This window comes from Gossypium raimondii, chromosome 11, assembly GCF_025698545.1.
Source record: "Gossypium raimondii isolate GPD5lz chromosome 11, ASM2569854v1, whole genome shotgun sequence".
NCBI classification, from domain to species: Eukaryota; Viridiplantae; Streptophyta; class Magnoliopsida; order Malvales; family Malvaceae; genus Gossypium; species Gossypium raimondii.
The window spans coordinates 48,566,752-48,583,750 of record NC_068575.1 but is presented as its reverse complement, the minus strand read 5'-3'; the positions used below and the strand labels follow the sequence as shown (position 1 = coordinate 48,583,750).

At 35.0% G+C, this 16,999-nt stretch overlaps 1 non-coding gene across 1 annotated transcript; it reads left to right on the top strand.

Moving 5' to 3' along the window:
• Positions 1 to 5,845: 5,845 nt before the first annotated feature.
• LOC128035105 (small nucleolar RNA R71) lies at positions 5,846 to 5,950 on the top strand. The gene has a single exon (XR_008191509.1). It is a non-coding gene; the product is annotated as a small nucleolar RNA R71 (small nucleolar RNA).
• Positions 5,951 to 16,999: the final 11,049 nt, after the last annotated feature.

Below are 16,999 nucleotides of genomic sequence, written 5' to 3'. Positions count from 1 at the left end.
TTTCGTGTCATGACACATTTATCAGTTTGGAAATTTGGGGAGACAGTCATCCATGTTACGACCTTGGACTGTGGAGTCACAACGTCGAGTTGGTTTCTTTAGTTCCTGCATTCTATACAAAGTTTTATGACACGGGGTTGCCGTGTTGCGACACTAGCTTTGTGTCAGCCTAAATTTCCATCTTTAAGGATGTCTCGGTCTTGAATGAACATCTATCAAATAAAATTTAACATCTACAATCTACGATTAGTTAAAAATACAATGATTTACAATAGTTAGGCAATTCAAATATTTTTTAAGTTTTATTGTAACACCCCTAACCCGTGTCCGTCACCGGACTAGGGTTACGAGGTATTACCAAACAAAACACAGTTCAGAACAGACATTCTTTACAATTCATAGGCCCAGTAATGTATTCTCCCTTATAAAATTTTTTGAAATAAATTAATAAACCAACTTCTTATTCATACAAGTCAAAATCATTTATTCGAATCACATATCTAACCACACAGATCATGCTTTATCGAACATTCTCTTATACGAACTATATTTCAATATCTAACCATTTCAATTACGTTTGCTAATTCAAAACTTTCAAGCCAAGCCATCAAATATCAAAACCAATTTGTACATGTTTTAAAATTACAAAAATTCAAGCCATATCATTAACTAAATAACAAACGTAATATTTAATAAAATTATACATACACTGTTAAACTAATTTAGCCATATCTCGCAGCTTTAATAACCATTTGCACATAAAATGTTAGGTAACTTTATACATGACCAACTAATTTTTTTTTTACATCATCCAACCATGTGCATAGCACCCTAAAACCAAAAGTCATTTCTAAATTCAATTACCAAATCATAGCATTTTAAACATTATAACCTTATGTACATTTTACTAAATCAAATTTAACCATTTTCAAATACAAATGCCAAGTCATAAAATATCTAATTTGCAAGCTAAATAACATATCTAACATGTTGTATTCAACCACACATGAACCCCATACCTAATTAGCATGCAATTATCATGCCTATAATTCATATACACAACCAATTAATATTTTCAATAATCAATCATTCAATTAACCTTCATATCAATTAGATCATATACATTCTTTGTCATTCAAAATCGAGCCTAAATAGTCAAATACCATAACCGAACATATAACTACCTATATATATAACACATTTTACAACCATCATTGAATCAATGATTTGACCTTTTAAAACGAACTACAAGCAAACATTAAATAGGCATATGTATTCATATATCAAATGTGCAACAATTTAAAAAAAACAACCTTTCGGTTATCAAATTTAACTCAATAAATCATAACATCTCCATCACCCAGTCTATAAGATAAACATATTATCTCATATCTTAACATTAAAACAATATGTCATTTATAGATATTCAAATGACCCCTTTTACCAAACCATATTATACCACTTTTCATGCTACCAAAGTGAGTTAATTAATAAGCCGAATATATACCCTACTTACCACTTCTCATTGCCAAATCATATAACCAACATCACAACATATTTACCATAACTCATACCTCTCAATTAAGCTTATAACATGACCAAATATAATTACCAACATTTGCATCATGAACAAGCCATTTTCGCATGGCTATATACATATACAAATTTCAAAAATCAAATATATCAAAACTAGCCTATACATGCCACATAACCAAATCTCAAAGCGTTTATTTACCGAAATGAATACTGAATAGTGTGATGAGATCTCCCGAGACTTCCAACCCGAGTAAGTCTCCGAAACTCTATAACATAGGAAAAACACACAGAGTAAGCTTTGAAAGCTTAGTAAGCCATAAGCAAATAAATCATTCCAATAATGTTTATAATTCAATTTAACTAAGCTAAATTTAACAAATCTCAACCACATATGCATTCATCATAATCTCAATTTCTTAAGACCACACTAGGTAACTTCACTAGACTTAATTATGGATGGACATATAAACCGTGTTTTCAAATTTATATATATCTACCATTAGCTCATTCGTAGGATTAAGCTTCCACAATTTCATTACATACCAACCGAATCATGATCATTTATTACAGTTTATTCGTAAAAATATATCAATTTCTTTTTATACACTTCCAAGCCCGAATAACTATAACAATTCACACATCAAAACCATGTTCCGTGTTTCATAATTCTCATGTCCGAAACATAGAACCATTATTTCATATAACGAGCATATATAAAACATCATTCATTATCATATATTTCATATATATATATCATCATTTTAATCATACTCACATTTCATATCAAAATTTCATATACAAATCATTTGTACCTAAATCATATATGGCAAAAAAAAACACAATTACAATTCTACATTTCTTATATGATTAATTTGTTCATAGTTCACTTGCTAATATTCACATCTCATTTTCACATAAATTATATAACGAATAATCATAATCATACTTACTTTCATTGCTCAAATTCATATTCATCACAAACATACCTGATTCGGATGCACATTCATATACTCATTTATTTCTCGGAATGCCCGTTGAACCGTTCGGAATCAAATAGGATACTTGGATAGCTAAAAAAAACCTCGTAAAATGCCAATGTCCCAGACGTGGTCTTACATGTAATCAATATCGATGCCACTGTCCCAGACAGGGTCTTACACGAAATCAAATATGATGCCGATGACCCAGACATGGTCTTATACATAAATCTCAAATCGATGCCAACGTCCCAGACGTGGTCTTACACGATAACACATATTGGAATCCTATGTCATGACATATGTATCCTAACTATTCCTATGGTTTGTACGGGGCTTTTCGGACGTCGTAATTCTATCGATTCAAGCTCGTAACTAGTTCTCCAACTCTAAATTCAATTCGGCATATAGACATATATTTATTAAAGATAAATTCAGCACATATAACATATATACATTCAAATTTAACAGAATTTATTTACTTATGAACTTACCTCGTACGGACGCGAACGGACAGAAACGACTAATCGATAACTTCCAATTTTCCCGATCCAAATCTGATTTCCACTTTTTCCAATCTAATTAATATCAAAATTAACTTAATTATTCAACATTCCATTCAATTTTCATTCAAGAACATATAAATGGCAATTTGCATTTTAGCCCCTAACATTTCACATTTTTCTCAATTTAGTCCTTATTTCAAAATAACATAAAATACACAAAATTTCACTAAATCCTTGTTAGGCCAAATTCTACCCATACTACTAGCAGCCCATATTTTTAGTTTATTCACACATTTAACCTTGAATTTTACACTTTTCTCAATTTAATCCTTAATACACATTTTTATCAAAAATCACTTAATTAAACATAATAATCTATCAACAAAAGTTTATATTTCATCATCAAACCACAAAAACATCAAGCTAACATCAATGACAAATTTCAAAATCATCACCAATTCACAAAATTAAGATATGGGTTTTGAAGTATTCAAACCAACGATCTCAAAAACGTAAAAATTATCAAAAACCGAACAAAAACCAACCTTGAATTAAGCTTCAAAATAGCCGAATGTTTCAAGCTTTCAAACCTTGTTTTTCTTTTCTACATTCGGTGAAGAAAGATGAAATAAAATGGTGGCTTTTAATGTTTTGTTTTATTATAACATATATTATTATATTATTATTATTTTAACTTTTATTTATATATATATAAATCTTATATCATCATTATGCCATCCACTAACTATTATTATTGGCTAAATTACAACATAAAGCCTCCAACTTATAAAGACAACAACAATTAGGCACTTTCTTAATTAACCATCAAATTTTCATTTTACGCTATTAAGCTCTTTTTTTCAAATTAAGCACACAAACAATAAAATTAATTCATGAAACTTTCACATATGTAAATTCACACATAATTAACACAGAAAATAATATTAAAATATTTTTTTAGACTCGAATTTGTGGTTCCAAAACCACTGTTCAGATTAGGGTCAAAATCGGGCTGTTACATTTATTGCCGGATTCATCCGACAATATCATAGTTCACTAATTGATGATTCTTCTGTTGTCAGTATTAGTCCATCGTCCATCGTGCCATTCCACCTGTGCTCGCTTTTCCATTTCCTTAAACATGTTTATTCTTTGTGCATGCATAAAAGGAAACGTGTCTCTTGACTCGGGAATGTTAGAGATAAATAATTTTTTTTGCATTGTTCCCCTAACTTTCTCTTTTCTTCCTCTCTTGGTTGATGGCCACATTTAAAAATTTCAATATCACCATTGATTTTCATAGTCAAATCATTTTTCTCTAAATCAATGGTGGATCTAGATGTGGCCAAGAAAGGCTTACCTAATAACATCGGTATCTCACAATCGTCCTCAAAATCAAGCACCACAAAATCTGCTGGAATAATAAAATTGCGAGCTTTGACTAACACATTCACTAGTACACCTTTTGGATGAATTGAAGATTTTTCGGCCAACTGTAGTGTTATATGCATATTTATAAGATCCCCTAACCCAAGTTTTTCAAAGACAGTAAAAGGCACCAAATTAATACTAGCTCCTTAATCACATAGAGCTATATTAAAATAAATGCTCCCTATCTCTATGAGAATAGTAAAACTTGTCGGGACTTTTAATTTTTGGGGAACCTATCTTGAGATAATAGCGCAACAGGAAACGCTTATACTAACTTGTTCACCTACCTTAATTTTCCTACGCCTAGACATAATTTCCTTTAACAACTTGGTGTACTTAGGAACTTTCCCTATTAACTCGATTAAGGGCATGTTAACATTTAATGTTTTAAACAAGCTTATGAAACTTATGATTTCATCCTCATCTCGCTTTTGCTTTTCCTCTAGTCTTGAAGGGAATGAGATTTTTTCACCGGTAGAATCTATAGTTATTTCCTTCTCTGTCTCTGCAGCTGATATGGTTACCTCATCTGGCTAATTTTCAGCCTCTAAGGATTCCTCTTGAGGATCCTCATTATTTTCCACAATTGTCTTCGGAGCAGTGCTTTTTGGGCTACTCAGTACTTTTCCCGATCGGAGCGCAATCACTTTCACGTGCTCATTACCTTTTCTCCGTGGATTATCTTCCGTGTTGCTGGGAATACATGTGCCAATTTGCCTTTTGATGTTACCCATCATGCTCATCAATTGGTTCATTTGATCATCAAGTTTAGTTAATGTTCTTGTTGAATTGGTGCACTCAGACTGCACTTGCTTGACATCAGTTCTCATCGACTACATCTCTCCCTTAATTTTATCCAGACGTTGACCACAAGCAATATGGTCACTTGGTTTGGCCCTATCCTAGGGTCTCTATAAATAAGGAGGTTGGTAATTGGTGTTTTTAGCTTGACTTGAATTGTTACATTCTTATTGGTTCCCTCCCCGTCTCATTTTCGGGTGATCTCTCAAGTTGGTATTATATGTATTCGAATAAGGGTTTCTACCCCTATCCCCAATGTAATTTATATCCTCAGCAGGATTGTTGATATAGTGGAAGAGCAGTTTGTCTCCCCCATGCATAGATGGTGAAGAAGTAGATTCGATATTGTTGAGTCTATCCACTAACTGTTGATACTTGTCATCCTCTTGTATAGCTTTTACCGTGGCGGGTTTCTGGTCATACGTAAATTGTCCAATTGGCTACTAGCAGGAGTTTAATTCCATGTTCTCAATGATTTCTTACGCATTCTTATATGTTCTATTCATAAGGGCTCCTTCTGTTGCTTTGTTTAATCCAAATCATGCATTTGCTTGCAAACAGTTATAAAATACCTACAATTACATCCATTTAGGGAATCTGTGATGCAAACATTTTTAAACCAACGTTTTAAAATGTTCCCAAGCCTAATAAAAACTTTCTCCTTCCATCTGTCTAAAGACAGCAACCTCTCTTCAGATCTAAACTGCTTTGTTGATAAGGAAAAACTTCAGTTAGAATTTTCGACCAAGTTTATCCCATGTCGTAATAGACCCTGGTCCCTGCAAATCTAACCAAGAAAATGCATTATCAATCAAAAAAAGGGGAAAAACCAAGGATGAATAGCGTCATCAATGACCCCCATTATACTTAAAAGTATTGCAAATTTGGAGAAACAATTTTAAATGTTGATTCAGATCCTTTGTCATTGTGCCCCTAAATTGCAAGTTATTCTTGATCATCTAAATCATTGCCGGCTTGATATCAAAATTATTTGCTATCATAGCTGGCCTTGTTATGCTTTCCTGAACCATATCTAAACTTGTTAATGCATACACTCTTAAGTTTCTCTCGTTATGATCCATCTACACCTTTGCGGGCAACTGCAGTGCTGGTGGGTTTCCTAAAACATTATCGTCAGTGTCGCCAAACAGTGGATTTTCACGTGGTACGTTACCTACAGTAGGTGGTGGTGTGGATCTTGTATCTATTATTGCTACTGCTATTACTATCGGCTATTTCTCCGGATTAGTCTCTCAAGATCTGTGGCTACTACAATAGGCGTGCCCCTACTGCGAGTCATACACTAAACCCAAAAAGAGAGGATTAGTAAATAAAATAAAATCGTATCTATTACCTAAAAATTTCCTAATTATTATTTTCATATTCAAAAATTAAAATTGAACTAGTGATGTTGCCTCCCCTGTAATGACGCCAACAACTCAACTGCCTCCAGACGTACTAACGTCAAGAGTGTGAATATTGTAATAAAATATAGATGTATGAGGCGGTATCAATAAGTATACGAGTCGAATTGTAATATAGTTTTACGAAAAAGTAGATGAGTACTCTGAGGATCATACCTAAAGAAGGCGAGTCCTAGATTATTCTAACCTAGACACTAAAATATCTAATTAGTACTTTAATTTAGTTATAGTACGAAAATATAAAATAAAGAATTTTTAGGGTTTTTATAATAATAATAAAATATCATAAAAGAAATAAACTTCAAGAGATAGAAAAGAAGAATGAATCAAATCTTGATTATGGGAGATTACCTTTCCTCAATAATCCCCATCAACTTTTGTTTTGGGTTCCTCGTCAATCAACTAGTCGCTACCCCAGTAGGATCTTCCACTCTTCCACTAATATAACGAGTCAGCAATGACTATTTATCTTCCAACCTTATAGTCCAGACTGGCTTGGGGTGAAGGTGTTCACGGATGGATCATTCCAATTTTAGGTTAATTCCCATTTTAATAACTTCCCGGGGTTGCCAGACCTAGGGTTTGTTTCACGTTCTTCCTTTCCCAAACAACTAATTCGTTGAGTAACCCTACAAAATAGTCAATAGATCATACCTCCACTTGCTAATCCCCCATAGAGGGATTAGTTCCTCATGGTTTTCATAGACAATATAGAATCACTATAAAGAGAAAACATACTAATTAAATCGAGAGTATAGAGTATATGAAAGAGCCTGATTGTATTAAGATTAATCATGAATCCACAAAGTTTGAATGCTTTCCATAATTCAAAACTCTTGAGAACAACGAAGAACAAATGAAATAAATTCTAAAACCTAAAAATGAAAGAAGAACTAAACTAAATTTACTAATGAAAATTTAGGCTAAGTGAATTATGTCTATAACATGTGCCAAAAAAACTATTTATAGATTTTAGGTGGCCGTCGTCCTTAACCCTAGGTTAGCTGACATCCTCGAGCTTGAAGTTTGATTGTGTAGACTAAAATGCTCCTATTTCGTATTTAATTTTCGTTCCAGATTCGATGTCACAACATATAAGTCAATATACTCTTCTTGGGATATCTTCAGGGGTGTGTCGTGACACCCTTAAGATGTGTCGTGTCATCGAAGGAAGTCTTGATCTTTCTCCATTTTGCTCCCTATGTTGCAACATCAAACATCTCTTGTTTCGACATAACGACTAGTATCGATTTAGTATGCTTCTAAAGGTCTCCTGCACACTCACAAAGTGTGTTAGCTCTCCTTTAGGCCTCATTTGGCCCCTAAGGTCAATAAAAGACTATATTTGCACATTTTATTGAATATAAATAAAACTAATAAAACTTAACTCAAACATAACAAAAATGCTTGTATTCAAGCTCTTCAAATGCAAAAACTAGTTTAATCCGCTACACCGAATTACGACAAATTAGTATGCATAGTGGCCAATGTTGGCTATGGTTTTTTTAAGTTAAGGTAACATGAAAGTCATAAAGGAATTGGTATATTAGCTTGCTAGCTATTATAATATTTTGTTTGAATGCTGTGGAAGACTTATAAATTTTTATGTAGTCTTTGTGTTTGAGGTGCCAATTATGACATATTGTTTGAATGAATATTTGCACATGTTTTTGGAAAGTTTTTATGAAGGTTTGAATGCCATTATATGTATCATTTGAGCCATTGGTTTGTCTTGACACCAAATAGGCATATAATGGCATATTTTGTACCACACGGTCGTGTGTCACACATGAGCTGGTGACACGACTATGTATCCACTGGAACTTAGGAAGAATTGAACCCACATGGTTCCCGATTGTCACACGAGTTAAGCACATGCCCGTGTGAAAACTGTATATTTTGTCATTTAAGTTTCACATGGTCTCAGTTTGTTACACAGCCATGTGAGTTTTGATGAAATTTTTCAATTTGATTTACACGACTTCAGATAGTTATACGGCCTAGATACGCAATCGTTGATTCCTATTTTGCATTATTACCTTTATCTTTTGAAAATGTTACAATTTGATCCATGTTTGTTTCTGGGTTAATTTTAGAGCTTTCATAAGCTCGACTTAGACTCAGTTTTGTTTGTTTTGCATGACATATGTAAGAATTGCATGTCAATTGAAATTTTGAATTTAGTTTTGAATGTAATTGTTGCATTGGCTAACGTAACTTCCTATAACTCGGGTCCGACGACCGAACCGGGTGAATGGTGTTACATGACTCTTCCTTAAAACTTAAGATTGATAAAACTGCTAATTTGTTCAATACTTGGCCATAAGTAAGGTACCAAAAACCTAATTTTGCGGCATTTTTGTGGTTCCTGATCATCCGAAAGATGCATGCCTAATGCTTCAAGATGATTATTTGGTATAAATGGGTGTTTCTAGAAACTTTCAAGGTTCACCACAGAAACAATATCATCCTACAACGCCCACAACCCGACCCGATTCGTCGGGTCTAAATTTTGGGTGTTGCAACACACAATACTTAACAATTTAACAAAATAAATTACAAATTATCATTTCTTTAAATATTTTAATTATCATTTTTAACTAAAAAAATTAACATCTAAAAACAAGGGAAGCTTTTAAAATAACTTATTACTTGAGACGTCATATAGATAATTACAATATAAAATTTTTACAAATAACAGTCACTTAAGGTGTATTCTAAAGCTACATCAGACTTCCACTATATGCATAATATTCCACTCCGCCCCATCCTTGGTATAGTCCAGACACAGTCCCTCTAAGTGCAAGCTCTTAACATCGAAACCTAAAACATAAACACAACATTAATAAGTTCAATAGAGCTTAGTGAGCTTTAACATAGAATTACCTTGGTGGATACTTTGTATTTTTATAGGAACTTCTCTACAGAACATATCCATAGATCCCACCTTAAACATATCCATACATCTCCACAGACACTCATCATGGCGGATACATATACTTTTGGCGAAACTATTGCAAAACTAGATATCATCTCAATACTATACAGACCCATACTAATAATGTACTACATAGACCATTCAGATGAATTCCACATCATTTTATTTTAGAACCCCATAACTCAAGATAACCCTAACTCAAATTCAAAATAATTTTAGAAGAAGATACAATACAACTCAGATATAGTGGACTCCACATAACTCAGATTCAACCCTCACATAATACAAATGAGCTCATATTAATAATTTCTTAAGTCTCTCAACTACGATTACACCCATTTTCAATATTTACAGATCATCATGGCGAATACCCTTCTTAACATACAGATACACAACTCTTTTCACGAAAACCCTTAAGACTTATTTAACTATATAACATATCTTATTCAACTCTTAACCTTGAACATATTGATACCTTATCTTAGCCATACATTTTACAGAACTAACAGAATTCATCCACAATTTACTATAAAATTGATGTTCATATCTTACCAAACATACATGACTGGTCACGCTACAAGGGCTAAACAGAACACGCCATAAAAAAATCTTACAGAAATCTTGTGTTTACTGTCCTGACGGGCTTTACAGAATTTCATGTATCATGATCTACCATTTCAGTTTACATATTACCAAAGGCTACACCATGAGCACACATATAGACATATCATATCATGTCATGGGTCTTAACCACATAGTCTTAAACACATTCATGTACCATGTTCTACTGTAAAGCCCTGAATAATTTAATTTTGTTTTTGTGAAATTTAATACAAAATGTGTATTAGCTTCAGTGGTTAAGTGTTCTGGACATGTGTGTGAGGTTTGTGGTTCAAGTCCCACATTTGTAATTTTTGTTTTTTGATCCAAGCCTTATCCCTGTTGGATGGGCTTATATAAGATTGTTTGCAAACTCATATCAGAATGAGCCTGTTCGTTCAAGTGGTAAGGAGTTAGCTTGCTGGAGGTCTTGTGTTCGAATCCTGGCATGAGCGTAGGGGATATTTTTTGCTCAAAATGTATGAAAAAGGCTTGGTGGAAGTGGGATTCTGAGTTAATTGAGGGGGAGTTGTTAGTGGGAAGTTGAGATGTATCTAATTTTGTTGTTATTTTTTGTTCTTTTTCAAAAACTAGTTTTCTCTCTCTTCTAGATTCTCTCTGACGTTTCTTTTTTTGTGTTCCTTCCCCATCAAAAGTTTCTTCGTTCTTTTTCCTTATTCTATCAAATTTTTTGTTCCAAATTGCTGTGGTACGAACCCTTGGTCTCTTCGTGTGATTAGGTAAGCGAAAGTGGTGAGTTCTTGCTCGGTTTAAAGGTATCGATTTGTGATAATATTTGTTGATGTTACTTTTCGTAGTTTGATTTTTAGGTTTTGGCAGCAGTGAATCGTGAAGAACGGGGCTCTCCTCTCGCGGAATCGTAGTTGGAATCATTCAATTTCACATACTTTACGAATTTTCAATGTGCATAAATAACACCCTTTTTAGTATACAATATAACAAACATCTCATGCATTTAAACCATACATAAGCTTAATATCTCAACACATTATATCATTCACTCAAACATTCTCATATCTCATAACTCAAATATGCAATTACGAACTCAATCAAACATTCATGCTATCAAACTAGCAATTTTGCCGACATGTCAATCTTTTAAGGCTTGAAACATATCTGGTTCGACCACTCACAAAATCAATAATTTGGATATTAAGACAACCCAATAAATAAGCTAATTTATCAAATATAACATGATATTTAACATTTCCAAATAATTTTATGAGTTTAGGACCCACACCTTATTTTTCGTTTCCTCGCAACACACTAGAAAATCTTCTAATTTTCCATAATAATTTCTTAAACGAACCTAAACCAAAATTCAGTATAAATTTAATAAATTTACCCTTAAAATAGCCCCCAAATACCCATTTATGAGTTCAAACCAATCGTTTAAATTTATTTTATGAATCCAAACTAGTTAGATTCCTTACACTTGTATCGATGCAAACCATACATACAATCGTTCTTCGCCTTTACAGATGATTTGGGGCGTTTGGATCAGCAGCAAATTCAAAAATATACTGGAAAATCAGTAGCTAATTAATTATTAAATTCTTTCATTTAATCAATTCATAACCTTTACCAAACAGCTATGTCGAAATAAAACACTAGTTACCCTTATTTGCACTTAAGCTTCACGATTTATAGGATCCGAGTGGCCAATCGATCAAGATCATTTTTCCCTAATTGAAATGGGTTTAAAAGCTGATTAGGAGGGTTCAAGAACACAAATTAATATTGGAAAAATATAGGCAAGAACCAAGAAACAAAACAACCAGCTTTCTTGCACATAGGCACACGCACCACCACCCATGGTGGCCAAAATTGGGGATAAATTTTAAAATGGTTTGAGATCTCATTAAATTTTGGAAAAATACCTTTGAAATCATTTAAAATCCTCCAAATTCCAGGTCTAGAACTTTTGTTTTTTAATTGACAAGATTAATCAAGAAATTGAACAGAAAATAGATCTTACCCAAGCTAGTTGAGAGAAACGACAATGACACTTTCTTGGCAATGTTCAGGATCGATCTTAAGGTTAAAGATCTTAGATTTGGGGATGATTTAGATGAGAATAAATGGAAAAAAATAGTAAAGGAGATGGTGCACAATCTTGATGCAAAAAGAAGAAGAAAGAGATGGTAAAATAGGAAGTGTAGGGAACGACAACAATGGGAGAAAGAAAGAAAATTGAAGAGAAAATAGGAGAGGAAGAGGGTGAACGTCTGGGGTGGGGAAAATTGAATTAGAGTCTGAAAAATAAAATAAAAATTTGTATTTATTCTTAGGGTCCAAGGGTATGGATGGTACACACATTAAAAAAATAAGGGATTTTGCAAAATTTAATTATTTCGCAAGGGAAAGGATTCAAACTTGGGACCTCATTTAATTTCCATGCTTTCTCACATTTCTTTTAACCATTATGATTTTTCCAAATTCTTGAGATAATTTTGCAATATTTATTTTTAAAACAAGACATGTCACATACTAGGATTTAAGGCAAAATTTTCAAAATAATAAAAATCATGCGAGAGACGGGATTTGAACTTGGGTTTCAAGAAACGTTTCACTAACACTTAACCAAAAAACCAATACCTCTTTTATTTCCTAAAAATGCATAGATAATCTCAAAAATTAAGGCATGACAACTCGTTCTCGATTCATAAACCCGATTATACTAACCCCCCGATTTATGGGATATTACAATTCTCTCATCCTTAAAAAAATTGTCCTCAAAATTTTTCTAGTCACAAAATCTGTTACCCCTTTTCCTTCAAACTAGGCCACCAAGCTTTCACTGCACAATTTTGATTCCAACACAATTCTAGACAATGCTTCTTCTCAAATAACTACTACAACCTTTCGTTGAGGTCTAACTCCTCTGGCCCACTTTAAAGGTCATGGATTTGGACCAAAAAAAGTATACTCTCTCATTTCCTGAACTTTATTCTGTACTCTCTCATTTCCTGAACTTTATTTTGTTCCTCTCTTTTGCAATCTAAGTATCTACTTTCTCCCTCCATATTAGTCTTTTCAACCAAAATCTTGAAAATCTTTTCTAAGACTCCCAATATCGCTTAGGGCACTGCATCATCCCCAACCTCCTAGTTTTCACATTCAGAAGTAGGCACGCAATCGCGATGTCATTCATCGCAAGGTTAGACACAATTCCTTGAAAAGTAAATGACTCAACTTGGCAGCTCGACGTTGAGCCCCATGGTTCCTCATTCTACGGTTGTTCATTATGTATCCTATGGTCTTAAATTTGATCTATAATTTCAGAAAAAAATCACTAGCTAACTTCAATCAATTTTTAGTTTCCTATCTTACAGTTTCAAAGAAATATTAAATACTAACTATTTCAGTTCTATGTCTACAGCCATACACCTCAAGTGTTTATCTATAACATAACAGTATCTTTGTAGGATATCATTTTCAAAACTCTCTGTGGCTTGTTTTTCCCAAATTTCCCTTTTTTCATGTACGCATGCATGCTAACTTACTTAAGTAGATTTAAAAACTCAGTCTGAGATTTTGAACTAAAGCTCTAATACCATAAATGTAACCTTCCAAACTCGGTCTAGATGTTATGGCTAGATTAAGAAGGCTACATTAGCCACCGAAATGGCTATGCTAACTTATGTTACTTTTGAAGCTGTTCAGATGGGGACGAAAAACTGCCCCAAACCATGTTAAAAGTGTTGAAGAAGGTCGTTGGACCCCATTCTAGACCTAGGCGCCATGGGTCGGTAACGGAACGACTCTGGTTCAATAGAGCTGAGTTGTTTAGAGGCATCACTAGAGTCGCCCCTACTGTGGCTGAGTATTGGTTGGAAGCCAACGAGAAGATAATGAACACATTGACTGCACTCCTGAGCAGAAACTGAAGTGTACGGTTTCTTTACTTCGCAACGAAGCTTATCAGTGGTGGTTGTCGGTTGAGGAGGGTACTCAATCGAATCATCTGAACTAGGATTACTTTAAGACTACCTTCTTGAGGAAGTACGTGGATGCAAGCTATATGGATTCTCGTAGGAGTAAGTTCATGAATCTCACGCAAGGTGATAAGTCTGTGGCTTAGTATGAGGCTAAGTTTCTGAGATTGAGCCGCTACGCTCGATGCATGGTGGCATCTGAGTATGAGAAATGTGTCTATTGTGAGGATGATTTAACGGATAGTTTGAGGGTTCTGATTGCTCCGCAAAGGGAACGTGAGTTTGTTGTTTTGGTAGATAATGAGAAGATCGTCGAAGAGGTTAAGCGCGTGGAGCGCCAGAATAGAAACCTAGAGAGAGGGAAGAATAAGAAGGATATAGAGCCCTCTAGTTCTGTTCAAAAGCCTAAAAAATGGGCCAGACCTGATAGGCCTGATAGAGTAGAAGTTCTTGTTACTCTTACTGGGATTCAGCCTTGTGGTGACTGTGGTAGGCGCCATCCGGGCGAGTGTTGGAGAATATTAGGGGCTTGCATGTAGTGTGGGTATTTAGAGACCAGATTAGAGAGTGCCTGCATCATTTTGATCAAATGCAAGCTAGAGGATCAGGTTTTGTTTAGCTTCAGAGGGTAGTGTAGCAGCCACCTAAGGGCCATAGACCAGTTAGGGGTGGTAATGGTATGGGCCGAAGACAGAGAGCACCGAGCAGAGGTACTAATCAGACTAAGGCGAGGCAATCTGTATTGGTTTATACTGCTCGACATCGAGAGGACAGAGACGCCCCTAATTTGATCACGAGTATATTTTTTTATTTTTGATACCCCATATATTGCTTTGATAAGCATAGGTTCTACACACTCCTATGTAGCTAGTACTGTTTTCGAAAACTTAGGGATTTCTGTTAAGTGTACTTCTGGTGAGATTATAGTACTGAGTCCATTGGGGCAATCTGTTGGGGTTAGTAGACTATATAGGAATGTTTCGTTAGAGATACAAGGGGCTGTGTTTTTGACAAATTTGATGGAGATACCGTTCGGGGAGTTTGACTTAATTCTGGGCATGAACTGGTTAGTAGAACATCGAGTTAGTTTGGACTACGTGACTAAAAGGGTCGTTCTAATGACTAAAGATGATAAGGAAACAGTTGTGATCAGCGAGGGTCGAGATTATTTGTCTAATGTGATCTCCGCTCTTATGGCTGAGAAATTGATTCAGAAAGGGTGTGAGGCGTATTTGGCCTACGTTAGCATTTCAGATTCTGGGGATTCTTCTGTCGAGGATATCAAAATAGTGAAGGAATTTTTAAATGTTTTTCCTGAGAAGTTATTAGGTTTACCTCCGAATCGGGAAGTTAAGTTCAGAATTGAGCTTTTACTAGGTACATGTCCGGTGTCCATCGCTCCATACCGCATGGTACTGAAGGAGCTTACAGAGCTTAAGGCTCAACTCTAGGAGCTTTTGGATCGTGGTTTCATCCGTCCTAGTGTGTCTTCGTGGGGGGCATTGGTGCTGTTTGTAAAGAAAAATGATAGTACCATAAGGATATGCCTCGACTACCGACAGCTGAATAAACTAATTGTGAAGAATAAGTACCCACTTCTGATATTTTTGATAAGTTCCGTGGGGCTTCTTTATTTTTGAAAATATATCTCTGTTCTGGGTATCATCAACTTAGGCATAAAGAATCTGATATTCATAAAACATCGTTTAGGAGTCGTTATGGGCACTATGTGTTCTTAGTCATGCCCTTCAATTTGACGAATACTCTACCTGTATTCATGGATCTGATAAATCGGGTTTTTTATCCTTATTTGGATCAGTTCGTCGTAGTATTTATCAATGATATTTTGGTGTACTCTAAGACTGAGGATGATCATGCTGACTATATTAGGGTAGTGCTGCAGATTCATCGAGAGAAATAGCTCTAAGCTAAGTTGAGCAAATGTGAGTTCTGGTTGCGGGAAGTAACATTTCTGGGGCACGTGGTTTCTGTTAAGGGGATCCGATTTGATCCTAAGAAGATTGAGGCTGTGCTTGATTGGAAACAGCCTAAGAACATTTCTGAGATCCGCACTTTTCTTGGTCTTGCGGGTTATCATCCGAGGTTTGTTAAATGGTTCTCACTGATTGTGACTCCTCTGACTAAGCTTCTACGTAAGAATGTTCTTTTTGTCTGAACTAATGCACAACAATCAAGCTTCAAGAAACTCAAGTATGTTCTGACTTAGGATCCTATTTGGATACAGCCGAAATTTGGTAAGGAGTTTGTGGTGTATAATGATGTATCGCACGTCAATTTGGGATGTGTGCTAATGCAAGATAGCAAGGTTGTGGCTTATGCGTCCCATCAGCTTAAGTCATACGAGGTAAATTATCTGACACACGATCTCGAGTTAGCCGCTATGGTGTTTGCATTAAAGATATGGAGGCGTTATCTGTATGATGAGAGGTGTATCATCTTCATCGATGGATTGAGTTGCTTAAGGATTATGACTGGACGATAGAATATCATCCTGGTAAGGCCAATGTGGTGGCCGATGATCTCAGTCTTAGAGCGATGACTGATTTGAGAATGATGTTCGCTCGTCTCAGCTTGTTTGATGATGGGGTCTGTTAGCTGAGTTGCAAGTTAAGCAGACTTGGATCAGGAATATTCAGGAAAAACAGTTAGGGGATGAGTCCTTGGGCCTGTGGTTTCGTTAGGTTTAGAGTGGCAGTACTTTTGATTTTGGACTGAATAAGGATGGAGGTTTGTGTTTTCAAGGATGGGTTTATGTACCGAATGATTCTAATCTGAGGCAGTCGATTCTAAGGGAAGTGCATAATGG